The sequence below is a fragment of the Trachypithecus francoisi genome, unplaced genomic scaffold (genome assembly GCF_009764315.1).
Source record: "Trachypithecus francoisi isolate TF-2019V2 unplaced genomic scaffold, Tfra_2.0 Lachesis_group8, whole genome shotgun sequence".
NCBI classification, from domain to species: Eukaryota; Metazoa; Chordata; class Mammalia; order Primates; family Cercopithecidae; genus Trachypithecus; species Trachypithecus francoisi.
The window spans coordinates 120,392,113-120,408,140 of NW_022681473.1; the positions used below are offsets into that span (position 1 = coordinate 120,392,113).

General features: G+C 39.0%; 1 protein-coding gene across 2 annotated transcripts in view; it reads right to left on the reverse strand.

Annotated features, from left to right (window-relative positions):
* OPCML (opioid binding protein/cell adhesion molecule like) overlaps window positions 1-16,028 on the reverse strand; it is a 560,135-nt gene that overhangs the window by 101,041 nt on the left and 443,066 nt on the right. The window lies entirely within an intron of this gene.

A 16,028-nucleotide genomic window follows, 5' to 3' on the forward strand; every position in this document is an offset into this window, starting at 1 on the left:
CTATTTATCTTGATGCTCTCCCTCCCCTTGCCTCCACCCTCGACAGGCCCCAGTGTGTGTTGTTCTCCTCATTGTGTCCATGTGTTCTCATTGTTCAACACCCACTTATGAGTAAGAACATGCAGTGTTTGGTTTTCTGTTCCTGTGTTAGCTTGCTGAGAATGATGGCTTCCAGCATCATCCATGTACCTGCAAAGGACCAAACTCTTTAAAGGGCTGTAGGTAATCTGGTCTATGACTATCCCATCTCAGGCCATTGTCTCGCCTGCTTTCTATGCATTCAAGACACAGCTCTTCTTTCCTTGAAGAGCCAGCCCAGCACACCTCAGGACATTTGGATGTGCTGTTCCCTGCCTGGAAGGCTTCTATTCAGCCCAGCCTCAATACATGAACTCATCCCAGTCCCTCTCCTCCCTGACTTCTGTTAATCTTCAGATGTCAGTTCAAATGTCAGCATCTCAGGGAAAACTTACCCTAGGCTGAATCATACCTCCCTTTTTCCCATCCTCACAGCAACTACCACACTTTGAGATGCCATGGCCTTGATCACCTGATAAATACCTGTCTCCCCCACTAGACCATAGGCTCCATACCGGCAGGAACAGTGTCTATCTTACACATCATTGTTGCTAAAGGGAAAGCAAATAGTCTTAATGCATTAAATGAGTGAATGAATGAGGGCATAAGAGACAAAGATAGACACGGCTTTATATATATATATATATATATATATATATATATACATATATATACTTTAAGTTCTAGGGTACAGGTGCACAATGTGCAGGTTTGTTACATAGGTATACATGTACCATGTTGGTGTGCTGCACTCATTAACTCGTCATTTACATTAGGTATATCTCCTAATGTTATCCCTCCCCCCTCCCCACAATAGGACCCAGTGTGTGATGTTCCCCTTCCTGTGTCGAAGTGATCTCATTGTTCAATTCCCACCAATGAGTGAGAACATGCAGTATTTGGTTTTCTGTTCTTGCCATAGTTTGCTGAGAATGATGGTTTCCAACTTGCCAGTATGGTGTCCCTACAAAGGACACCTATGCATATGGCTGCATAGTATTCCATGGTGTATATGTACCACATTTTCTTAATCCAGTCTGTCACTGATGGACATTTGGGTTGATTCCAAGTCTTTGCTATTGTGAATAGTGCCACAATAAACAAACGTGTGCGTGTGTCTTTATAGCAGCATGACTTATAATCCTTTGGGTATATCCCCAGTAATGGGATGGCTGGGTCAAATGGTATTTCTAATTCTAGATCCTTGAGGAATAACCACACTGTTTTCCACAATGGTTGAACTAGTTTACATCCCACCAACAGTGTAAAAGTGTTCCTATTTCTCCATATCCTCTCCAGCACCTGTTGTTTCCTGATATTTTAATGATCGCCATTCTAACTGGTGTGAGATGGTATCTCATTGTGCTTTTGATTTGCATTTCTCTGGTGGTGAGTGATGATGAGCATTTTTTCATGGGTCTGTTGGCTGTATGAATGTCTTCTTTTGAGAAATGTCTGTTCATATCCTTTGCCTACATTTGATGGGTTTTTTTTTTTTTTTTTTTTTGTAAATTTGATTGAGTTCTTTATAGGTTCTGGATATTAGCCCTGTGTCAGATGAGTAGATTGAAAAACTTTTCTCCCATTCTGTAGGTTGCCTGTTCACTCTGACGGTAGTTTCTTTTGCTGTGCAGAAGCTCTTTAGTTTAATTAGATCCCATTTGTCTAATCCATCTTGAATTAATTTTCATATAAGCAGTAAGGAAAGGATCCAGTTTCAGCTTTCTACTTACAGCTAGCCAATTTTCCCAGCACCATTTATTAAATAGGGAATCCTTTCCATATTTCTTGTTTTTGTCAGGTTTGTCAAAGATCAGATGGCTGCAGATGTGTAGTATTATTTCTGAGGACTCTGTTCTGTTCCATTGGTCTATATCTTGGTTTTGGTACCAGTACCATTCTGTTTTGGCTACTGTAGCCTTGTAGTGTAGTTTGAAGTCAGGTGGCGTGATGCCTCCAGCTTTGTTCTTTTAGCTTAGGATTGTCTTGGCAATGCGGGGTCTTTTTTAGTTCCATATGAACTTTAAAGTAGTTTTTTCCAATTCTGTGAAGAAAGTCATTGGTAGCTTATTGGGGATGGCATTGGATCTATAAATTACTTTGGGCAGTATGGCCATTTTCACAGTATTGATTATTCCTATCCATGAGCATAGTATGTTCTTCCATTTGTTTGTGTCCTCTTTTATTTCACTGAGCAGTGGTTTGTAGTTCTCCTTGAAGAGGTCCTTTACATCCCTTGTAAGTTGGATTCCTAGGTATTTTATTCTCTTTGAAGCTATTGTGAATGGGAGTTCATTCATGATTTGGCTCTCTGTTTGTCTGTTACTGGTGTATAAGAATGCTTGTGATTTTCGCACATTGATTTTGTATCCTGAGACTTTGCTGAAGTTGCTTATCAGCTTAAGGAGATTTTGGGCTGAGACGATGGGGTTAAACACACAATCATGTCATCTTCAAACAGGAACAATTTGACTTCTTCTTTTCCTAACTGAATACCCTTTATTTCTTTCTCTTGCCTGATTGACCTGGCCAGAACTTCCAACACTATGTTGAATAGGAGTGGTGAGAGAGGGCATCCCTGTCTTGTGCCAGTTTTCAAAGGGAATGTTTCCAGTTTTTGCCCATTCAGTATGATATTGTCTGTGGGTTTGTCATAAATAGCTCTTATTATTTTGAGATACGTTCCATCAATACTGAATTTATTGAGAGCTTCTGGCATGAAGGGCTGTTGAATTTTGTCAAAGGCCTTTTCTGCATCTATTGAGATAATCATGTGGTTTTTGTCTTTGGTTCTGTTAATATGCTGGATTACGTTTATTGATTTGCATATGTTGAACCAGCCTTGCATCCCAGGGATGAAGCCCACTTGATCATGGTGGATAAGCTTTTTGATGTGATGCTGGATTCGGTTTGCCAGTATTTTATTGAGGATTTTTGCATCGATGTTCATCAGGGATATTGGTCTAAAATTCTCTTTTTTTGTTGTATCTCTGTCAGGCTTTGGTATCGGCATGATGTTGGCCTCGTAAAATGAGTTAGGGAGGATTTCCTCTTTTTCTATTGGTTGGAATAGTTTCAGAAGGAATGGTACCAACTCCTCCTTGTACCTCTGGAAGAATTCGGCTGTGAATCTGTCTGGTCCTGGACTTTTTTTGGTTGGTAGGCTATTAATTATTACCTCAATTTCAGAGCCTGCTATTGGTCTATTCAGGGATTCAACTTCTTCCTGGTTTAATCTTGGGAGAGTGTAAGTGTCCAGGAAATTATCCATTTCTTCTAGGTTTTCTAGTTTATTTGCATAGAGGTGTTTATAGCATTCTCTGATGGTAGTTTGTATTTCTGTGGGGTCGGTGGAGATATCCCCTTTATCATTTTTTATTGCGTCTATTTGATTCTTCTCTCTTTTCTTCTTTATTAGTCTTGCTAGCAGTCTATTAATTTTGTTGATCTTTTCAAAAAACCAACTCCTGGATTCATTGATTTTTTAGAGGGTTTCTTGTGTCTCTTCTCCTTCAGTTCTGCTCTGATCTTAGTTATTTCTTACCTTCTGCTAGCTTTTGAATGTGTTTGCTCTTGCTTCTCTAGTTCTTTTAATTGTGATGTTATGGTGTCAATTTTAGATCTTTCCTGCTTTCTCTTGTGGGCATTTAGTGCTATAAATTTCCCTCTACACACTGCTTTAAATGTGTCCCAGAGATTCTGGTACGTTATATCTTTGCTCTCATTGGTTTCAAAGATCATCTTTATTTCTGCCTTCATTTCGTTATGTACCCAGTAGTCATTCAGGAGCAGTTTGTTCAGTTTCCATGTAGTTGAGTGGTTTTGATTGAGTTTCTTAGTCCTGAGTCCTAGTTTGATTGCACTGTGGTCTGAGAGACAGTTTGTTATAATTTCTGTTCTTTTACATTTGCTGAGGAGTAATTTACTTCCAACTATGTGGTCAATTTTGGAATAAGTGTGATGTGGTGCTGAGAAGAATGTATATTCTGTTGCTTTGGGGTGGAGAGATCTGTAGATGTCTATTAGCTGCACTTGGTGCAGAGTTGAGTTCAATTCCTGGATATCCTTGTTAACTTTCTGTCTCTTTGATCTGTCTAATGTTGACAGTGGGGTGTTAAAGTCTCCCATTATTATTGTATGGGAGTCTAAGTCTCTTTGTAAGTCTCTAAGGACTTGCTTTATGAATCTGGGTGCTCCTGTATTGGGTGCATATATATTTAGGAGAGTTAGCTCTTCCTGATGAATTGATCCCTTTACCATTATGTAATGGCCTTCTTTGTCTCTTTTGATCTTTGATGGTTTAAAGTCTGTTTTATCAGAGACTATGATTGCAACCCCTGCTTTTTTGTTGTTCTCCATTTGCTTGGTAGATCTTCCTCCATCCCTTTATTTTGAGCCTATGTGTGTCTCTGCATGTGAGATGGGTCTCCTGAATACAGCAGACTGATGGGTCTTGACTCTTTATCCAGTTTGCCAGTCTGTATCTTTTAATTGGACCATTTAGTTCATTTACATTTAAGGTTAATATTGTTATGGGTGAACTTGATCCTGTCATTATGAAATTAGCTGGTTATTTTGCTTGCTAGTTGATGCAGTTTCTTCCTAGCATCAATGGACTCTACATTTTGACATGTTTTTGCAGTGGCTGGTACCTGTTGTTCCTTTCCATGTTTAGTGCTTCCTTCAGGATCTCTTGTAGGGCAGGCCTGGTGGTGACAAAATCTCTAAGCATTTGCTTGTCTGTAAAGGATTTTATTTCTCCTTCACTTATGAAACTTAGTTCGGCTGGATATGAAATTCTGGGTTGAAAATTATTTTCTTTAAGAATGTTGAATATTGGCCTCCACTCTCTTCTGGCTTGGAGAGTTTCCGCCGAGAGATCTGCTGTTAGTCTGATAGCCTTCCCTTTGTGTGTAACCTGACTTTTCTCTCTGGCTGCCCTTAACATTTTTTCCTTCATTTCAACTTTGGCGAATCTGACAATTATGTGTCTTGGAGTTGCTCTTCTCGAGGAGTATCTTTGTGGCGTTCTCTGTATTTCCTGAATTTGAATGTTGGCCTGCCTTACTAGGTTGGGAAAGTTCTCCTGGATGATATACTGTAGAGTGTTTTCCAACTTGGTTCCATTTTCCGCTCACTTTCAGGCACACCAATCAGATGTAGATTTGGTCTTTTCACATAATCCCATATTTCTTGGAGGCTTTGTTCATTTCTTTTTACTCTTTTTTCTCTACACTTCTCTTCTCACTTCATTTCATTCATTTGATCTTCAATCACTGATACTCTTTCTTCCAGTTGACCAAGTCAGTTACTGAAGCTTGTGCATTTGTCACATAGTTCTCGTGTTATGGTTTTCATCTCTATCAGTTCTTTTAAGGACTTCTCTACCTTGGTTATTCTAGTTAACCATTTGTCAAATCTTTTTTCAAGGTTTTTAATTTCTTTGCGCTGGTGACATAGTTCCTCCTTTAGCTCTGAGAAGTTTGATTGACTGAAGCCTTCTTCTCTCGACTCGTCAAAGTCATTCTCCATCCAGCTTTGTTCCATTGCTGGCGATGAGCTGCGTTCCTTTGGAGGGAGAGATGCGCTCTGATTTTTTGAATCTCCAGCTTTTCTGCACTGCTGTTTTCCCATCTTTGTGGTTTTATCTGCCTTTGGTCTTTGATGGTGGTGATGTACTGATGGGGTTTTGGTGTGGGTGTCCTTTCTGTTTGTTAGTTTTCCTTCTAACAGTCGGACCCTCAGCTGTAGGTCTGTTGGAGTTTGCTTGAAGTCTACTCCCGACCCTGTTTGCCTGGGTATCAGCAGTGGAGGCTGCAGAAGATAGAATATTGCTGAACAGCAAGTGTTGCTGTCTGATTCTTGCTCTGGAAGCTTCGTCTCAGGGGTGTACCCCGCTGTGTGAGGTGTGAGGTGTTGGTCTGCACCTAGTGGGGGATGTCTCCCAGTTAGGCTACTCAGGGGTCGGGGACCAACTTGAGCAGGCAGTCTGTCCTTTCTCAGATCTCAACCTCTGTGCTGGGAGATCCACTGCTCTCTTCAAAGCTGTCAGACAGGGGCATTTACCTCTGCCGAGATTTCTGCTGCTTTTTGTTTAGCTATGCCCTGTCCCCACAGGAGGAGTCTACAGAGGCAGGCAGGCCTCCTTGAGCTGTGGTGGGCTCCACCCATTTCAAGCTTCCCGGTGGCTTTGTTTACCTACTTAAGACTCAGCAATGGCGGGCACCCCTCCCTCAGCCTCATTGCCTCCTTGCAGTTAGATCTCAGACTGCTGTGCTAGCAATGAGGGAGGCTCTGTGGGTATGGGACCCTCTGGGCTAGGTGTGGGATATAATCTCCTGGTGTGTTGTTTGCTAAGACCCTTGGTAAAGCACAGTATTAGGGTGGGAGTTGCCCAATTTTCCAGGTGTTGTGTGTCTCAATTTCCTTTGGCTAGGAAAAGGAATTCCCTTCTCCCTTTTGCTTCCCAGGTGAGGCGATGCCTCGCCCTGCTTCAGCTCTCACTGGTCAGGCTGCACCCGCGGGCCAGCGCCAACTGTCCAACATGCCCCAGTGAGATGAACCCGGTACCTCAGTTGAAAATGCAGAAATCGCCCATCTCCTGTGTTGCTCATGCTGGGAGCTGGAGGCTGGAGCTGTTCCTATTTGGCCATCTTGGGCGCGCCCTCGACATGGCTTTACAACAGATGGTAGGCAGCATTTCCAGTTCCAATTTTACATTTTAGTTGGGTTTTTCACTTGATATGATATAAGTAATATCCATTCTCATATTTATTCCCTAAAATGCCCAGTGAAGAAGCTAAGCATCATTTCCATACAAGCCTAATTTCCAGCTGTCCTATTTCTGACATGCATAGTTTCTCAATTCAGTGTGAGGAGTATTAAGTAGAAAGTATGGTCACCTATCAAGAACCACAGCTTAAAGACATCATAATTGTTTGTTGTAAGACGTGTTATTTCATCTGGGACTTTAGAAAGCAAACCCCAGGGAATTACTACTTATTTCTTAGTGAGGGTTTTCCACCTTGGGGAGGGAAGGTGGAGGTCATTGTGAAGTATTATGAATCTATATTTCTGAGTCTTCCAGGGTTAGGTTAGCACTCTGGAGTCTGGGTCAGGGCCATCAGCTTCACAGTGATGCTTGCTGAAGGCATCCCTCTGCTAGGATAGTTTGCTCTGCCCTCCTCCTGCTTGCACAAAAGAACTTCAGCCTCCCAAGGAAGAGATTCTCAGGAATTTATGACTCAATCAACTCACCCAAAAGGAGCATAAATGAGATTAGTTTTAATATTGTTAAGTTGCAAAAATACAGACATATGTGCATGCCAAAGCAAAAATGTACGCAAGCAAAGGGGGAAAACATATGGGTACCCATATGGCGAAAAGCGCATTGCTAGACCTTCACACACTTCTCATTTACAACAAGAACCAAAGTTAGTGAACATAAACTTGCTTTGCAAAAATGTGAGAGGAACAGCTTGTTTGCCCATAACTGTTCCACTGAGCAAGATATGTATAACCTTGATTTCTCATCTCAGACACCTCTTTCTCTCACTCTAGGGATTAATTAGGCTCTAAACATGACTTCAGATTAGAAACAAGGCTCCTATCTGCCTTGGAGAGAGACAAAGAAGTAGTAGCAAGACTGGATGATGCAGCAGGTCAACTAATAGGCAATTCCTATTAGTGGCTAGAACTGTTACCTGGGATGGCTTAGAAGAGAAATGAGGTTGGTAGGTCTCAGCAGGTTTATTTTAATTGAAGCAGAGGAAAAACAGGGACCTACAGCAGACAATGGCATGAATGTGGTTTTGATTTGGAGGCTGTGCTTTTGTTAGAACAATACTGGGTGGAAGCTAGAAAGCCACTAGACATAGGAAGGTAGGTCGTGGACATAGGAAAGGCAAGGCAAGAGTATGGGTGATGCTCAAAGCTAGTGAGCACCCTTGGGTGCCCCAGAAAACAAGCAGAATTTGATTCAAAATATCATTTTACATTATACCTGTTCCAACCTCAAGCTATGGAAGCCATCTTTGTATAATATAAAGAGCTCCAGACTTGAAAATCAGGAACTAGGTTCTTTTCATAAAGCTACTATTTTAGTTAGCTGTGACTCATTTGTCATTACTTAACCTTTCCATCTGTTTCCCTCCCTGTGAAATAGGCAAACTATTCTTTCTCTGTCCTATTTTAGGGAACTGCTATAAACTCACTTGAGATGATTCATGTGAAAATATTTTAGAAACAACAAATTCTTATATAAGTGTACATAGGAATAGGTTGTTAATGGAATACTAGAGACTCATTTTCCTTGTATTTCTATTTTTTGATTGTTTCATTTGAAATAACTGTCGATTCACAGGAAGCTACAAAATGGTAGAGATAGGTACCCAGCACTATCACCCAGCTCCCCCAATGGTGGCATCTTATGTAACTAAATATATATGTGTGTGTGTGTGCATATAGTATTATATATACAGTTTTATTTATAAAGTTGTATGTGACACACTTTCTTTATCCAGTCTATCATTGATGGGCATTTGGGTTGGTTCCAAGTCTTTGCTATTGTAAATAGTGCTGCAATAAACATACATGTGGATGTGTCTTTATAGCAGAATGACTTATAATCCTTTGGGTATATAACAAATACCATTACCCAGTAATGAGATTGCTGGGTCAAATGGTATTCCTGGTTCTAGATCCTTGAGGAATCACCATAATCTTCAACAATGGTTGAACTAATTTACACTCCCACCAATAGTGTAAAAGCGTTCCTATTTCTCCACAACCATTCATTGTTTCCTGAATTTTTAATAATTGCCATTCTGACTGGCATGAGATGGTATCTCATTGTGGTTTTGATTTGCATTTCTCTAATGATCTGTAATGATGAACTTTTTTTCATGTTTGTTGGCCACATAAATGTCTTCTTTTCAGAAGTGTCTGTTCATATCCTTTGCCCATTTTTTGATAGGACTGTTTGTTTTTTATTTTGTAATCTATTTGTTTATTTGTAAGTTATTTGTGAGTTGTTATTTTATAAAACTAATTTGTTTAAGTTCCTTGTAGATTCTGGATACTTGATTTTTGTCAGATGGGTAGATTGCAAATATTTTCTCCCATTCTGTAGGTTGCCTGTTCACTCTGATGCTGGTTTATTTTGCTGTGCAGAAGCTCTTTAGTTTAATTAGATCCCATTTGTCAATTCTGGCTTTTGTTGCAATTGCTTTTGGTGTTTTAGTACACCACGGAATACCATGCAGTCATAAGAAAGAATGAGATCATGTCCTTTGCCAGAACATGGATGAAGCTGGAAGCCATCATTCTCAGCAAACTAACACAGGAACAGAAAACCAAACACCGCATGTTCTCTGGACACAGGGAGGAGAACAACACACACTGGGGCCTGTCGGGGTGTGGCGGGGAAGGGGAGGGAGAGCATTAGGGCAGATACCTAATGCATGCTGGGCTTAAAACCTAGATAATGGGTTGATAGCTGCAGCAAACCACCATGGCACATGTATACCTATATAACAAACCTGCACATCCTGCACATGTATTCAAGAACTTAAAGTAAAATAAAAATTAAATTTAAAAATAAAGTTATGAATAATTGCACTGTGGAGTTTACTTGGATTTCACTAGTTTTTGCATGTACTTATTTTTATGTCTTTGTGTATAGTCCGACAACATTCAGTCACACATACAGAGTCATATAGGTACCATAACAATCAAGATACAGTACAGCTCCATCAACCCGAGGCAACTCCCTTCTGCTTCCCTGTCCTTTTGCTACTCTCACCACTGGCAACTGCTGGCCTGTTGTGCATATTTATAATTTTGACAGCTCAAGAATGTTATAAAAGTGGAATCATACAATATGCAAACTTTTGAGACCAACTCTTTTTATTCATCACAATGTCTTTCAGGTCCATCCAAGTTGTCAAATGGAACAATAGTTCATTCCTTTGTTTTGCTGTGTAGTATTTCATGGTGAGATTGTACCACAGTTTAACCATATACCCAATGAAGGACATTTGGCTTTTTGCCTACCACAAATAAAACTGCTGTATCATTCCCAATCTACACTCAGGCCAAAGAAATGAATCAAAGACCTCAGAACTGTCAAGGAATAAGAGACAAAGACAAGAGGTAATAAAATAGTAAAAATTATCACTTTTCTCCCAAGGCTGCTCGCACATTCAACGAGTTAAAACACAAAAAATGCACAAAACGGGGCTGGGCATACAGTATGCACTCATCATAACACCATCATAACCAGCACCCAGGCTATCTGTATGCTACATGGATTCAAAGAATGCATTCAAATGCAAATATGGCACAACTACAGTTTAGAAATAACTGTTGACTTAGTGTTCAACACTATTACCTGCTTTCCATTCATTTTCTTTTTTGATACCCAAAATAAACTGATAAAGTCGTTCCGATTTTGCAGTAAAGGGTTTTGAGGATCAGTGAGATAAATAAACATTCGTTAAGTCACTCCGTGTATTAACAACTCAGCCCCGGTCCCATGCTAAACATGGGTGTTAGCCCATGTTCTGCCAATGGGCTAACACCACCATCCAACAGCCTATCCAATGGGCTAACACCACCATCCAACAGCCTATCCAATACCTATACTCAAGTGTGGGTCAATGCATCTTTTATTTCGAGTGCTAAGAACTTGGTGATTTCTTCTAAGACTTTCTCTTTAGGAATTTCTAGCATGAAAAATGAACGCTGTAGCAGAAACAGTCGTGAATCAGTACTTTTTTTTTTCTTAGACAGAGTTTTGCTCTTGTCACCCAGGTTGCAGTTCAATGGCCCAATCTCAGCTGACTGCAATTTCCGCCTCCTGGGTTCAAGAGATATCTAGAACAAAGCCAAACATTATTTCCCCCAGACAGAAGTCATCAGTGCCATTGATCACAGTCCTAAAAGCTAATGCCTTTCACTCAGAGAAGGCCCTTTCCCACCACTATGTCTTATTTAGGACTAATCAACTTAGTTGTATAGATTCTTGCTCAAGACAAATTAGAAGCAGATCATCAGAAGAAACGTGGCTGCTAAAAGGCAGGTGCACTGACTTTAGGAAGAACTGACAAGTCTGATTGAAAGGAAGAAAGAAAAACTACAGGAACTATTTTTAAAAGACACAAGATTTTAAACAGTACTGATGGTATTTAAGGGTCGTATTCCTAGTCATCGCAGTCCTCAAATGCCAAGATACAAACAATCTATACGTATAATCTTGATGTTACAATATAAAGATGAAGCTAAATGGAATTCACAAGACAAAAATAAACAGAATAGAACATAATTCATGTTTTAAATGCTTTCAGTACAAATAACTTGAGTAAATGCATAAAAGAGTCCGCTTTGGTTACCTGGAAAACTCACTTATATGAAATAACTTGCTCCCTGAGATATTACTGTATCTGAGTAGACTGTATGAGCAACTCACTCATGGGTGAAGTGTTGTCATCTTAAAATCTCAGGGGAGGGGAGACAGGAAGGAAGACTTTGTTATTTTTTCCCAAACATCTGGCCTTTCCAAATATGTCATGGCAGCGGAGCCAGGTGTGCGAGGCATCGCAGTGGATTACTATGGCATTGCAAGAGGGGATGACTACTCTCCTTAGAACACAACAGGCTCTACAGTCTTCTTCTGCCACTCCCATCCCTGCAACTTTTTCACATTACTCATGTGCCTAGAAGAGCCTGCCAGTGATGCTGGCCCAGCTTCCCTTCTCTTGTCCTTCAGGAATGGGAAAGGAAATAATTCTTGAAGCCCAGCTGATTCACAGTGTATTCCAATCCACTTTGCTTACCTGTTTTGGGACCTGACTTTTTCCTTTGGAAAATTTTTGAGGTAGCAGCCTGTGTTATACAGAATAATAATTCCAACATTATTCTACTTCTTGGGCCATGGGTGACTAAGTACAGATTTCCATAAATGTAAAGGCTGCTATACAAGTGCCATACCCTCTAGCAGATCTATATAAATATTTTTAGTAAGCCATTGCCTGCTATTGAAAAAATTAAGTATAGATTTTTATATCTAAAGATTAAGAATGAATACACAGTCAAAAGCTCAGCAGTTTGCACAGAAACAGCAAAACCCCAAAGGGACGTTTGCATAGTGTTTTCCATTATGTTCACAACATTTATTCATGATCCTGGTAACATCCAGCTTTCCTCAAAAGTGAGGCACGTGTCCTCAGAAAATGCCCAGGTTCTGGAAATCTGGTACACGTTCAACACTGCCAAGGAGACGAGAGGTCGACAGGGCTCCCGCAGCTTACTCAGTCTAGAGAGTAGAAAAGCTGGGAAGTCTTCAGACCCACCTTTGGAAACTTGGGGGTGTTTCAAAACTTTTACCCTACTTCGGTAAGAAGGATATGTCTTTGGTTTGTTTGTTTTTGTGAAACAAATACACCTGCAAAGTTACTTCAAAGGGGCTCCCCAGAAACGTCAGTGATGGGAATATTTACACCAGCAACATGAGCAAAGGTTACCCAGGCTCCTCCCACTCCCTTGCCTCCTCCCACTCCAATCACTTTCATCACTTACCAGTGCAGTTTCACTACCTGAAACCTCCACTCTTCAACCATTATCATCTTAGGTAGAGATTGCATTTCTGTATTTTGAGCTGTATTTTTTCCTTCATTATATCTGTCTACTTTTTATATTTCAGAGATTCCTCATAGCTTCGGATCCATCAAAGCTTATTATTATTTTTCTCTAATGCGATAATGGATTTATTTATTCATTTATTTTTACCTCTTTTCTACAATTGTAAGGGGTCAGCAGCGTGTACTCATATTGCCATCTTAAACTGTAAGTGTGATTGTTACTATTTTTAATTTTAATAATCTGCTTATTAATGAAGGCTGATTTACTCATCCCTGTTTATAGATCCCCAGATTTAAATCATATATTTCAAATATTGCATTAGCTAACTCCTCCACCACAATCCTACTGGAATTTCAAAGAAAATATCATTGCAACCTTTATTTCTTATTCTTCCATGCTAAATCAATCAACAAATTTTTCTTAAAAATGCTGTTTGATGTTCCAGTTTTATTGAATGTACTTCTAATCTTTTAAAACAACTCCCTGATTGCAAGTCAGAGGGAGCATCATTCTAAAAATAAATATTGGTAGCCACCCTGCAGATGCAAATTTTAAACTTACAAATACTTCATATTCCAGAGCTTTTCTTTTTTTTTTTTTTTTATTATACTGTAAGTTCTGGGGAACATGTGCAGAACGTGCGGTTTTGTTACACAGGTATACACGTGCTATGGTGGTGTGCTGCACCCATCAACCTGTCACCTACATTAGGTATAAAATTGAAGTGCTACAGAGAAGATTAGCATGGCCCCTGTGCTTTTCAAACCGGGAAACAGTTTTTGGGAGTTCAAATGCTTAAATATCATTGAGAGAGGGAAGCGGAAAGACAACAGTGAAAATGAAAGACAGCAAAGTTAAGGCCAAGCCTATGAGAAAACAAAGGCAACTTCCAAGTAGAGCACGGCCTGTGAGATTTAAAGAAGAGAGGGGTCACTTAAATTTAGGATTTTCCAGTGAGGCTAAATTGCAGCTATTACATTCTACAAACGATCGCGAATATGAATGAATCCCCCTTATTTTAAAAGGGAAATCTTACCAGTGTACCATTATAAAGAATTGCTTCAGAACATTTACATAAAGTCAAAATGCCTTTTAAATGATTTCCAAGCTTAGAGAACTGTGTGTTTAGGATCAAATAACTACATTCTGGGATTTCAAGCATTTATATAAGACATTTGATTTTACCACATATATACAAGTTGATCTGATGGTTAGACACAGTTTTGTATATAATATAAATCCAAAATTATCTCTGACTTTAGGCAAAATTATCATGGAACCCATGTCTTTGGGGACATTATTGCTGTGTTTATATTAAGTTTGAGTTTTGCGATATCCCTTACATATACTTTAATACTCTCATTAATTTTACTTTACGATATAGAGACATTCTAGGTTTTAATAGCTGAGGTCTTTATACCAAGAGTATTAGGCTAATTTATTAGCATTATCGTTCCCTATAACAAGGCAGGAGCAAAAATATGTGTTCTCAGTCCACAAAGAGAAAAGCAGCAAAAGCTTGAATGATACTCCTAGTAGAAGATCCAGTCTCTTATTTGATAAGTGCAATGGCATAATTAATGTTTCAAATTAGGAAAAAAATTCAGATCATTATTGTCTACATTTCTGTATATTTATATTTCAAATTTAATTGAAATCTAATTACCAACAATAAAATACACTTTTTTTTACAGTTTTATTAGTTTTGACTAATTTTGACACCAACATAACCTTCAAGATACAGAACTTTTCCAACATCCCCCAAAATTTCTTGTGGCCCTTTGCAGTCACTTCTCCCCAAATCCCTACCCTAAGTAACCACTGACTTGACTTCTGCCATTCCAGATTAGTTTTGCCTATTATAGGATTTCATGCAAACAAATTCATACAGCATGTGTTTTTTAATTTTTAGCTTATCTTCCTCAGCACGCCATTTTTGAGATACATCCATTTTGTTATGTGCATCAGTGGTCTGTTCCTTTTAATTGCTCAGTAGCAATCTGTTGTTAGAATATTCCACAATTAATCTATTTGCCTGTCAATGGTTATTTGGGTTATTCATAGTTTACAGCTATTATTAATGAAACTGCTAAAAACATTTGTGTACAATATGCATTTGTGAGCATATGCTTTCATTTATCTCGAATAAATGCCTAGGAGTGGAATTGCTGGTGCGTATGCTAAGTGTATGTTTAACTTTAAAACAAAAAATGTGAAACTGTTTCCCATTGTGCTTATATGTTTTTACAGTTGCAGAGTTAATATATAAAGCTTCAGCTGATCCACATCCTCACCAACACTCGATATTATCAGCCTTTTAAATTTTAGTCTTCCTAGGGATTATACAATGGTATCTCATTTTGGTTTAATTTTTATTTATACGATTAAGATGTTAGTCATATTTTTGTGTACTTATTTGCCATTCACATACTATATCTTCTTTTGGAATTGTCCAAATTTTTTGTTCACTTTGAGGTGGAGTGTCAGAATTGTGTTGGAAGAATTCTTCATATACACTAGATGTAAATTTTTTTGTCAAATATATGCACAGTAAATGTTTTTATCCAGTATGTGACTCCACTGAAGGTTTTTAATTTTGATGAAGGCTGTGATGAGTTAAGTTACAACCCTATAAAAATGATACCTTGAATTCCTAACCCCTGATACCTCAGAATGTGACCTTATTTAGAAATAGGGTCTTTATAGAGGTAATCAAGTTAAAATGAAGTTACTGGTGTGGACCCTGATATATTTTGGCTTATATCCTTAAAAGGAACAACTTGGACACAGATGCATCTAGGAAGAAGGCCATATGAAGATGAAGGCAGAGATCAGGGTAATAGATTTACAAGTCAAGCAACGCCAGTGATTACCAGCAAACTATCAGCATCTAGGGGAAGGACATGGAATGAATTCTCCCTCAAGCTCTTGAAAGGAACCAACCCTGCTGATGCCTTGATCTCAGAAATGTGAGGAAATACATTTCTGTTATTTAAATCACACAATTTTGGGTATTTCGGTATTAACATGAATTTATCACTTTTGTTCTGTCATGGTTAGGGCTTTTCTTGTCCTGGCAAATCTTTGTCTTTCTCAATATTACTAAGATTTACTCTTACACTTTCTTGTAGATCCATAATACTTTTGAATGTTACGTAGGCATACTCCACACATTTTTCCTATTTACTTGGTTTCAAGTTTGCATTTTTAACACCTGAGGAAGCTCTTGCTTCTTGTATAATTCCTAGAATTAATCACAGCTTTTAGTAGCAGTGTAAATATTTCAAGTGGCTCTGTGCCCATCTCTTCAA